The sequence below is a fragment of the Bremia lactucae genome, linkage group LG11 (genome assembly GCF_004359215.1).
Source record: "Bremia lactucae strain SF5 linkage group LG11, whole genome shotgun sequence".
Classification (NCBI taxonomy): Eukaryota; Oomycota; class Peronosporomycetes; order Peronosporales; family Peronosporaceae; genus Bremia; species Bremia lactucae.
In genome coordinates this window covers 3,540,737-3,552,329 of record NC_090620.1, presented here as the reverse complement: position 1 = coordinate 3,552,329, position 11,593 = coordinate 3,540,737, and positions in this window count along the sequence as shown.

Below are 11,593 nucleotides of genomic sequence, written 5' to 3'. Positions count from 1 at the left end.
TCATATAGTAATATTCTGAATTCTTATCCATAAATAGGTATAGGCCATTATATCTATTTATTCCGCAGACTAATCAGCTGTAGGAGTAATCAGAGAGAGTTACGAATAAGATAGAGATAAGAATTCATTTACATGTTAAGTATTAGGTTATAATTAAGTTAGCATTTATAAAGATAGATTAAGAGACACTTAACTGTATTTAATACAGTTTTGATTTTACCCTCTTAAGTCTACTTGTCTTAAGAGAAGTCTTTCTCTGCACGTACAGTGTACGTCACCTAACGTAAGGCACCACTCACAACTGAAGCAGTGTGAAGTGGACTTATACTGAAACAGTACAAGTCGTAGTGCCCCGTTACACTAAGTGTATGCGAAATATTTGGACCGGGACTGACGTCAACGGCGAGCCGATTGCCAATTAGAGATGCACATCTACAGAGATGGCATCTACTTATTTAATAAAAAAAAAAATTATATTCTATAAAAAAAAATCAGTCTAAAATTTACTACCTAGATAACAAGCGCGCTCGAGAAGACGGGCAACCGCTTCCGTGACGACACTTGTTCAAACGTACAAGTTCGTTGGGTGCGGTCGCCTTAGGCGCCCACCAACTACCTCACTGCACGCGAGATAACACGGTCGAAATGCCTCCTCACTGTGCTTCAAGGTAGCGCGAGGCCGCTTTTGAAGCATTCGCGTACACTTGGTAGCACTAGTAGTCCTTTCCATGACCCTTTCCTCCAAACGTGTCAGTGAGGATGAGTCTCAACATTGATTGGGCTCATTTCCCCACTTCTCTGAACATCATCGTAATGAGGCTGAGTACTTGGCGAAGGAACTGTAACGGGGTTTCCTGTCACATAAGCATTATTTCCTAAAATAAGAATAATTAATATTCTATCCTACGAAATGAAATAATATTTAGTAGAAAAATTATTATCCGTGTTATTTTTAATTTAATAATTCCAATATTACCAAATTTGGTAATATTGACGCAATAAGACATTTGTCTATTAATTGGTTGATATAAGTTTAAATCGACCCCGCCAATCGTCTAAGAAACGATTGTGACCATGCATAGTTTGTCATAAATATAATAAAGTCAGTAGTAGATAGAAGATCGTTACATAGGAACTAAATAAGTTAATAAAGTTTTACTTTTTTTAGTCTAAAGCCCTAGAATTAACCTTTGGTAGCTCGGATTCCTAGCTACATAGAATCTTCCTCTGCACGTCATTTACGTGAAGTAGTCGAGGCGTCCCACCTTCACTGTAATTAGTGTAGGTTGACTAGAATTGTTATCAGTACTAGCAAAGGGTACTCCGTTCCACCTGGTAGTCCATTCGGCCTACATGCCAAATTTTGGACTTTAGGGCTCAAGCTTCATGACCCATTATATTTTGGGTCGTATGAGGTATTTGAAACCCGGACAAACAGAACTTGTTCGCCAATGCGTGATCGCGTCGACCCGACGATATATTAAAACATGTGAGCATAGTCACAATCCCAACACAACGGTGCGGCGTATGTCGACATACGTCAATGATCGGACTGACGCAACTTTAAATACAAGCCCATCGGTACCCGAACTGTAATGAGCTATTGTTACCTACAAGAGGAATAACAAGGCTAAGGAAAACATTTGGCCGCCACGTGACGAACTCAGTGCTCGAGCCGAGCTCGTGAATTTGAAGAAGGGCAAGCGTGACCTTCACGCATATGCCCATCATACACGATACCTGATTGTATCGTAAGTCATCCAATTGATAAACAAACACACTTAACGAGTTTATTAAAGGTCTTGCAGACGGTCCTGTTAAGACTCACCTAATCGGGCTTGAACTAATGTCGCTGCACCAGGCGATCTCTAAGGCGGAAAGGGGGACTTCAGTCTTAACAAGCTTCTGTCCACTCTAAAGCTTATCATTCTCCGAGATGACAAAAAAAATGGAGGTCCAGAACCTATGGACGTCTCGTAATTGATCCAACAACGTCAAAAAAAGGAATTTGCAGGCCTTTTGACGAAAGTTGCTCCTCACACACAAACATGGTGAGTAGAATTTTAAATAAAAACCAATGATGCCAATTTACAGGGAAAAGCATAATAGTATTTCTCTGGCACTGCACATCAGTCACTATTGTGACTGGTAGTTAAGGGGGGGGGGTAACGGGTTTTCCCATGTACATAATATTATCTCCTAAGCTACCGACAGCTGTGTATAAGTACAAGAGCCGAACGGTTCCTGCGTGATCTGCGTAATAGTAGGTGGCGGATTGTGCATGCATTCAATAAATTGAGCGCTCGCTGCAACGGTACCGACTCAAACACGATAACACGAAATGACGTAATCATTGATCAAATGTCAAAGAGTACTATCTTTTCGTCAATGGATCTGATGGATGGATTCTCATGCGTGAACAGGATATCCCGTTCACGGCAGTAGGGACCCCAAGTGGAATGCTATAAGAGTGGCGAGTTATGCCCCAGGGGCTTAGCAATGCCCCTGGGGCATTCAACAGATGTGTAGTTAATCTGTTGAGATCGGTGCAAGATTTTGCACTGAGCTATTTTAAAGGCGTCTTCGTTCATAGCAGAGCCATGAACGGAAAGTCAGACGTTAAAAGAACATCGTACGTACGCCCGAAAAGTTCTTACACTTATGCATAAGCATAAGTTGTATGTAAATTTCAAGAAGTGTATATTTGATGCAAGCGAGCTACAGCATCGTGGGTGAACACGGTGTACGCCTTGATTCGGAGAATATCAAGACGATGGCCAATTGGCCTGGCCAGTCGAGGTAAAGTGACTTCGAAGGTTCCTCGGCTTAGCTGCGCACTTACACAAGTACTTCCGCAATTATGCCGAAATGACAGTACATATTTTTTCTTTTTTGAAGAAAATGTAAAGTGGTCATGGAACGCTGATTGTCAGCGTTCCTTTAAAAGTTTTAAGCAAAGCTTGATGCAATCGCCAAGCCTAGCGATTGCGGACCAAGACGAACCATTTCATGTGGTCTATGACGCCAGTGATCTCGCAATCGGCTTTGCATTAATGCAATATTAAACAGACGGCGCAGAGCGCGTCGTCTGTTATCAATCACGTCAGCTTCAACCATCTGATCGCAATTGTCCAGTGCATGACAAGGAAGTCCTTGCCATGAAATTTGCACTGGCTAAGTTTAGGGTCTATTTCTTGGGAGATAGACCGTTCTTTGCTTAAAAGGACCATGCGTCTTTACGCACGGCCGTAACCAGTCCACACCTCTCGCAAAGAATGGCGAGATGATTGTTTTTCTTTGCGGAGTATAATTTCTTCCCGGAATATAAACCAGGACGACTTTATGTCGTCACTGATGTCCTTTCGTGCCGGCCCGGTTCTGATTTTAGCCGGTAGCGCAAAACAATAGTGAGGATAAACTCACTTTGTAAATTAACAATGATCGTAAGGCTGCTATTGCAACAATCAATAGTGAGCATAAGGTCACTGTTGCAAAAACAAGTGTTCCGTCGTCAGAATTTCCTGACGACGTTAGAAGAGATTATTAAGAAGATAAAGCTCTTAAAGGGTTGATGTATTACCTAAGAAATCCATCCTTATAAACCTTGAAAGGATTGTCGAAATTGTATCGATCCTCAACAGAGAGATACACAACACGCAATTGGTTACTGTATTACATAGCCATTGCTGGCGACACATCTCGTGTCGTCGTCCCACCCCTAATGATTTTGCGTTTACGCATCATGTATGATTGCCACGGTGCACCAATAGTGGTTATCGTGGACGTGATTATTTTACTTATCTCACGATAAGTCGCGACTTCTACCGGCCACGACAGTATGATGCCCTCATCACAATTGTAGACCTTCGACGCTGCCTGTGCATTAACACAGCCGCCGGCAGCTGAATCCACATTGTGATTGGTAATCACACTGTGATCTTGTGCAGTTGTCCTAACGACCGTACCACAAGTGAGGCTATCGCACTCAGTCGTAGGACATCCACACGCTTGAGGACGCTTCAAGACGTTCATTAGATAGCGATCTGATGAACGAGAAGCAGGCGTCCTCACGGCTGTATGCTGCCAGTTTATGCATGGCTCGTACTTTCTGAGCCATGGTAATCATAGGATGACATCAGTTTTTTCATCCAAATCTAGTACGATAGAATTACATCGTACTGTTTAACCTTAAACGTGTTTTGAATACCAGCTACACGTATCTTTACTGTTATAAATGCGCCGTTGCTAGGCGCACTGTCATCCGCGTTAGAGGGATATCGGGCTCGATATCTTCGAGTCTGCGAAATTCTAGCGATTGGCGTCGAATATATTTCTTGACGCCCCACAAACGACTAGGGACTTTAGTGGCAAATAAATCGTTCACCTCATCAACTGGGGCAGTTAATTTTATTGCATTATTGATTTTTGTTAAAAAAATCAATTGTTCGGGCATGATGTCGAAACCCATGCGCGTAACTTGAAAGGTCGCAAATCTGGCAGCTGCACGGAGTAGAACAGCTGCTGGTAATGCAAATTCTTAGTAGACTCTCGTGCGTCTACTGTGGAATACGACACCTTCTCCTCAAATTTGAGGTGACTGGTATATGTCACCTGCTACTCCCATTGCAGGTGGCAGTGACAAGTCACCTGCTGCTTCCATGGTAGGTGACTGGGCCGAGTCGGCCTCATCGTTTGACTCGATGGCAACTGTAAAGGCTTTCAGGTTACTAAAACCACGCCGTTAAACCTACGGGACGACCAAAGAGGTGAGGACGAAGGTGTTTGACATTTTGTCAGACCCTTTTGGTGAGGAGTCATCTTCTGATGACTCCATGGACGACGATGACTCTGGTGATGTCAGTATGCATCACCAGGGACGGAGTGATTCTAAGGATTAGTCTGAGAGTAATGCTAGCGTTAACGTTAACATGAGCCGACGGGAGAAGGACCGCAATGTTTTGCGGTTTTCTCCCGACAAGAAGTCTTGGTTGCCCTCTAAAGCCAACCTAACTCGTTGGTCTGGTATGACAACTATCGGTACCATATTCAGTTATTCAACTCATCCAGGCTCTACAAGCCTGATGATGACGAAACGAATTTCTCTATCGATCCTTCTTACCAGCATCGGAGGTACCCATGTAAGCGGGCAAAAGATGTCGCTCCTTTGTTCCAAGCTTGGGAAGCATTTTGTACAGAATATGCAAAGCACAGGCCGCGAGGTCTGGCTGACAAACTGGATGCTTTCCGTGAAACAGGCCGTAGTGGTGCACGCTACAAGCTGTGATAATTGTCTTGAAAGGCAGGAATACCTTGCCTCTCGTGAGGGACTCATGTCCGTGTTCTTTTAAGGGTGTGGGTCATGGCCCTAAGGAGGCATGTTCCCTTATAGATCCTCATTGGATAGAGCTCATCTTGTGTGAGATGCGCGAAGAGATTAAAATTTCTTCAATCATCAGTTGAGAGCAAGGATCCAAACTATCATGCGAGGTAAGTTTCCCTCGCTAACAAACGAGACAACTCGTTCAAAACCTTTTCACCTCACGGTGATTCGAGAAGCCGTCAACAAGAAAACGCTTTTCGCTATCAATGGATGTGGATGAGAGGAAAAATTGGGCTCGCCTCGTTCGACGAGCCCTAATCAACATCATGATTTGAATCACATCCTTTGTCATTAAAGGGAGGACGTTGATCACGACGATCAGGTCGCCGCGAGTTAGCGCTGACGGTCGATAATGTGTCTTGTGATGAGTTGAAAATGTGCGCAAGTTGCGACTGATCAATTGGCTAACGAAAGGACGCATCAGTCCCTTCAAACGAGCTGGTGACAGATCGTCAAAAGATCTCAACCTTGGAGGATGTGGTGGATCGTCTAGTTCGTGAGAATTAAATTCTTTCCCGAGACTACCATGTTGTAGCTCGGAGCCATCAGGCTTTAACGGACGTCTTAGACTATCCCAGGGAGATCCAAAACCGGAAGAAGCCTCTTACTGATGGTACGAGCGGAGAGCCCGACATAAGACGCAGCATGCGTACTAATCTTACGAGTCAGCTCGATCGTGTACGCATTGTCTTGGCCGTGCAGTGCACGGAACGGTTCGAATTACTTAGGCATAATTTATCACTACCCACATTCGTCGCTACATGTTTTGTAGGTTTACTGTGGACAGAAGGGCTAGACCGTAAACATTTAATGAAAGAATGTTTGTTCTTCCATTTTTGTCAGAGTTTCATTTCTGTCTGTCCACCGCATCAGCGATGAAATCTTGTACGAAACGGACCACTGCTTCTCTAGCCAGCAAGAATTCACCTGCTGATTTGGTTTTGTTTTTGTCCTCAGTGCGACTGGTGGGCACTGCGGAAATGTCATTCTCCTCATTAGTGAAAGAATTATTGTTATCATTAGTAATATTGTTTTTGATGCCGAGTCTTTCAGCATCGTTATCAAACTCATAAGGCCCTTACTGAGTTTGTCCACTTCAATGTTGATTAAAAAAACATTTGTATCTTTCGCATGAACGTCTTTTGCATCGACATGCACCTCTCTTCAAGCTGCAATGGATACCAGTTCTTCATGAAGCACTAAAACGCGAGCGTAAGACAAATTTAAAGTCGCAGTTACTGTATACAAGCTGCTCAAAATTTTAATAACTACTTCTGTGTCCAAGTCTTCCGCTTTAAGTGCTGAGAAATTCAATTGCTCAGAATGAACCAGACCGGGCGAAACCCGTCTAGCTCAGTTGGTAGAGCGTTAGCCCTTTTAAGCCAGTGGTCGTGCGTTCGAGCCCCACGGGGTGTGATAAACGCTGCATGACAAAAGAGGCGTCGCCAATTTGCTCTGCAGTGCAAGCATGAGCTGCAGTATCTTCACTTCATACACATTCTAATACAATCCACTAGGTGGGTCATCACCTGGTCATAGCCTCTTACATGAGCGCTATAGACCAGCAGGGTTGAGGTCCGAAATTTCGAGACCTCAGGGACTATGCTACCCATTTGTTCTACAACTCTAAACTCCGTAGGGTTAATGTGTGATGAGCAAGAACTAAACTGTTCTTTGCTTGAGCAATTCCCTCTCCCCCTTTAATAATCGTTACTTTCGAACAAGATGGGTACATGTGGTTGGCGTAAGCCATTCACGAAAACAGTGTAAGCTTTGTAGAAGCATGCACGGAATTGTAATGGCATATTCAATCATCGGCAAGAACTCGCTATAACTAGTAAAGGGTGGACGTATCCGCGAATTATCTTGTCAAGGATCCAGTTTGCACGCTCCGATTTGTTCTTAGAAGAAGAAGTGCCGAGCCGCTACCAGCAGATAGGGTATCGGGCACGAAAAGACCTCGAACCTGGCACCAAGTATTGTGTGACCATGGCTGTTGCCGAAAGAACAAGTATATTATATCGATGAGTTCTTCGACAAGCGAGCCAAGGCGGGACATGTGCGTGAGAGCAAATCGCCTCACTGCAGCCCGACATTTTGTGTACGTGAAGCTACAGGTGGATGGCGCGTGGTTCATGCTTACAATAAGCTGAACACGGCGACCATACTGGCGCAAACGCCAATCCCGCGGAAAGATGTCTTGTTGAACTCCATAAGAAAGTCAACTATCTTTTCCGCGTTGGATTTGAAGGATAGCTACTATCAGGAACACATGAGAGAGTCCGATGTTGCCAAAACGGCAGTAAGCACCCCAAGTGGTATGCTTTGGGAGTGGCTTGTGATGCCCCAAGGTTTAAAAAAATGCACCACCGACGTACGACCGAGTGGTGGCTCACGTAATGCGTCAGCACCATGCCTACGCACCCCATTACTTTGACGATGTATTCGTGCATAGTAGGGCCGAGGACGGGCTGAGCGCAATAGAGTCGCACAAGCGTCATTTAGACGCTGTGTTGCAGACTTTAAAGGACGCCCAATTGTACGTCAACTTGCAAAAGTGCGTCATAGGGGTCCCTGAGATACCTGTACTGGGCTGCATCGTTGGTACACATGGTGTACGAGCAGACCCAGACAAGGTAAAATCAGTAAAGGAATGGCCAATCCCACGGCATGTGAAGGATTTGCGCCAATTCCTAGGGCTCGCTAATTACTTGCATAAGTATAGCAAGAATTATGCGGAGCAAACTAAACCATTATCTGATCTCCTTAAAAAGGACACAGAATGGGTTTGGTTAAAAGAACAAGAAGATGCGTTCACATCAGTGAAGCAATCTCTTGTAGAGGCACCGGTCTTGGCATTGCCAGACGCGGATAAGCCCTTTAGCGTCGTCTGCGATGCAAGTAATTTTGCAATCGGCAGCGCGCTCATGCAGAAGGATGACGACGGCGTTGACCGCGTCATCTCTTATCAGTCCGGCTTTTAAAAGCCGCGGAACTAAATTACCCAGTGCATGACAAAGAGCTACTTTCAATAAGTATGCTCTTGTCAAGTTTCGTGTGCACATATTGGGCACCGAGTAATTTTTTGGTTTAAACGGATCACGCATCACTGCGGACCGCAATAAACTCACTGCACCTCTCGCCTAGAATGGCAAGATGGCTTACATTCTTCTCTAGATTTAATTTCAAAGTTGAATACGAGCCTAGTAAGTCGAATGTCTTGGCTGAAGCTTTATCGCGCAGACCAGACTTCGAGGTTAGACACCACGAAAGTGTGTCTAGTGCGAAAGCACAATTTCAGCCGTCAACGTTGGCAGCCATGAAGGCATAGCACGTGGCGATCTCATTGGCCTCTGAGATAAAAAAAGAGCTACAGTCAGGATAAACACTGTCGCCTGCTGTTGGATCACTTCGGTGGACGAAAGGCTTCTCTTCCGTCGCACCTGAAAGCTAAGCTAAACGCTTTAGCTACAGCGATGGCCTGTTATGGCATCAGCTGTCATCTTGTGATCCCTTGAGAGTCTATGTGCCTCATGACACAGATCTCAAGCTGATGATCCTCCACGAGCTTCATGATACGCCCTCCAGTGGGCACCTGACGGAGCTCGTCGTCTTTGTAGACAGACTGAGCAAAATGGTACATTTAGCCATGTAAAACATCGATCACAGGCAAGGAGGCAGCTATTTTGTTCCTGGATCATGTTTACCGACTACACTGGATGCCCGAGTCTAAAGTATCGGACCGGGATCCACGCTTTACGTCTGGTTTTTTGGCGAGATGTGTTCGAGCTGCTAGGTAGCAAGCTCCCACATGTCGACCCCAGATCATCCCCAGACCGATGGCCAAACCGAATGTGCCAATCGGGTCGTGGTGGATGTCTTACGCACTATAGCAACTCCCAAAGAGTGGCGTAAGCAATTGCCTGTTGTGGAGTTCACTATAAATAAAAGTGTACACGCCAGTACGGGTGAGAAACCGTTATATATTAACGGACTGCGCTATACTCGGACGCCAGTCTCGTTTGTGCGCAGCCCGACTCTAAGTGGGGGAGGGCCCCTCACTATGCTCGGTGCGAAAGAGGGGCATAGTTTCGTCAATATGGCGATGACCCATGAGGGCATCATCGCAACGACTGAAACTTGCCCTAGTGACCCTGCCAGTTTAGCAGTGGTCAATAAAACTACGCCTTATGACCGACCTCTCGGCGGTATCATAGGCGAGTTTGATGCTAAAAGCGTGAGCGAGGCACAACGCTTTGTGGATGAGCGATTAGCCATCACACGTAAAGTCCGTGACGCAATAGCAAGCGCACAGGACAAGCAAAAAGAATACGCGGACCGATATGGTCGCAAAAAATGAACGCTTTAGAGTGGGTGAAAAAGTACTATTAAGTACTGCTACCCTACCTAAAAATGCAATTCTGTTTTACCTGGAGGGACTACGAAGTTGTTGCCGCGTTTCATTGGGCCCTTACGGTGGTCGAAGAAGTTGTAGACCTAAATTATAGGCGCACCCTTCCCCGTAAATGAAGACGCACCCCGTATTTTAAGTGGGTCGTCTGAAACGGTATGTAGACCCAAATGAGGTCACATACCCCCATCCGGCTAAGGAGACCGATGGTGACGCCGACTGGACTCGAGCGTCGTTCGGGTGAGGGGAACGGTGAAGGCGAAAAGCTATCGGACCGATGCCTCCCACCACAAACAGGACTTGGAGATCGAGGGACATCACTCGAGTAACGCGGATCCCTCAGCATTATCCCTTCAAAGAGGCCCAAGCGAGTCTTCGGCGTTTATAACCCTAACGAGCCTTCGCTCGGACACCAACGAGATCCGAGGTCAGTCGCGAGACTTGACCCTCGAGATCCGCAATACGTCGTTCAGCAGCGCTTAACGCCTGTGACTGAACGGACGAAGGTAAGGCAGCCGCGAGTAGCTGGGCGAGATCGCCACTCCTATCGGGCGCCGCCTGCACTGATGGATGCGAGTGGAATCAACGCTTCGCTGTTGGAAGGTTGCTTCCCCACCGCTCCGTGAGACAAGCGTCAAATTCTCGTCCAATGGAAAGGTTACCCGAAGAGTATTGACTCATGGGAACCGACCGATAACATACGTATTGATGTGCCCGGCTTGGTGGCTGCCTATGAAAAGGAGCACCAGCTGAGTCCTCTTCGCTAGTCTCAAATGGACTTGCAGAAGTAGCGTTGTGAGAAGAAACAGGGGGTACAGTACCGCCCATGATTTCTTCCACGCGCAAGCAGGCGAAATTAAGTCGCTGCGAACGCTGTTTCATCGCATCGGAATGCGGATGAATGCGGCGCAGGAATTCCGCCTCGTATTGGTCGGGCGTTTCATTTGAACGCAACACGACCAAGATCGGGAAAAGACGCCCAAGCGATGTTCCCTGAGCCCTCCATGATTTAAAGACGCCATAATAATTAGGTGCATCTACAAGATTGCGCTCTAGAAGCGACGCTCTTGGTCCGTTTAAACGAGGCCATTTAGATGGAGGGGGCATCTTTGGTATGCCACCCGTCACATAGCCAAGTCCTAAACGACTGGCTTGTGACACCGACTGAGCACGTTCACGTGTCGTCGGCGGAGCTTTAGGCTCCGAATCCTCCATGTCAGAACCATTATGGATTATGGTCTGAGCATAAGGCGCTGTCCATACCCAACGGAGAAGCGGCTGCGCCTTTATGGGCAGCGTTCTCATTACCTGTCGCTGCGCTTTCCAGCGCAGACGACGAAACAGCATTCGTAAATGATGCTATCTCCATGTTGTGAGCCATGAGAGAAGTTTGGATGGGCAACAATGCGCCATCACCCTTCCTCATGAGCTCGTTGTCCGCATCACTACTATGAGGTGACGGCGACGGTGTCGACTCATTGTAGTCGACAATGAGCGACGAATCAACATCCTCACTGTTAAAGTGGGATGGATCCTTTAGCCCCGTTAACGCGACAGCAGCAGTAGCTGTCGGCGTTTTGACTAAGGCCTTAGACGCGGCCGGCGAATTAACGCGGCGCGTGCGCTTAGTGTGAGGTTGAGTGGGCATCTTCGCAGACGACCCACCAACGTGGCCCCTGCTAGGTGGCATCTTTGTCGCCGTGAATGGGAACACAGGTCGCTAGAGTGATTTATCGAACTAGCGGTGCGTAAAGCTGCTCGCAGTTGCTCTCCCCTCTTTGACGAATTTAAAAATGTAAATT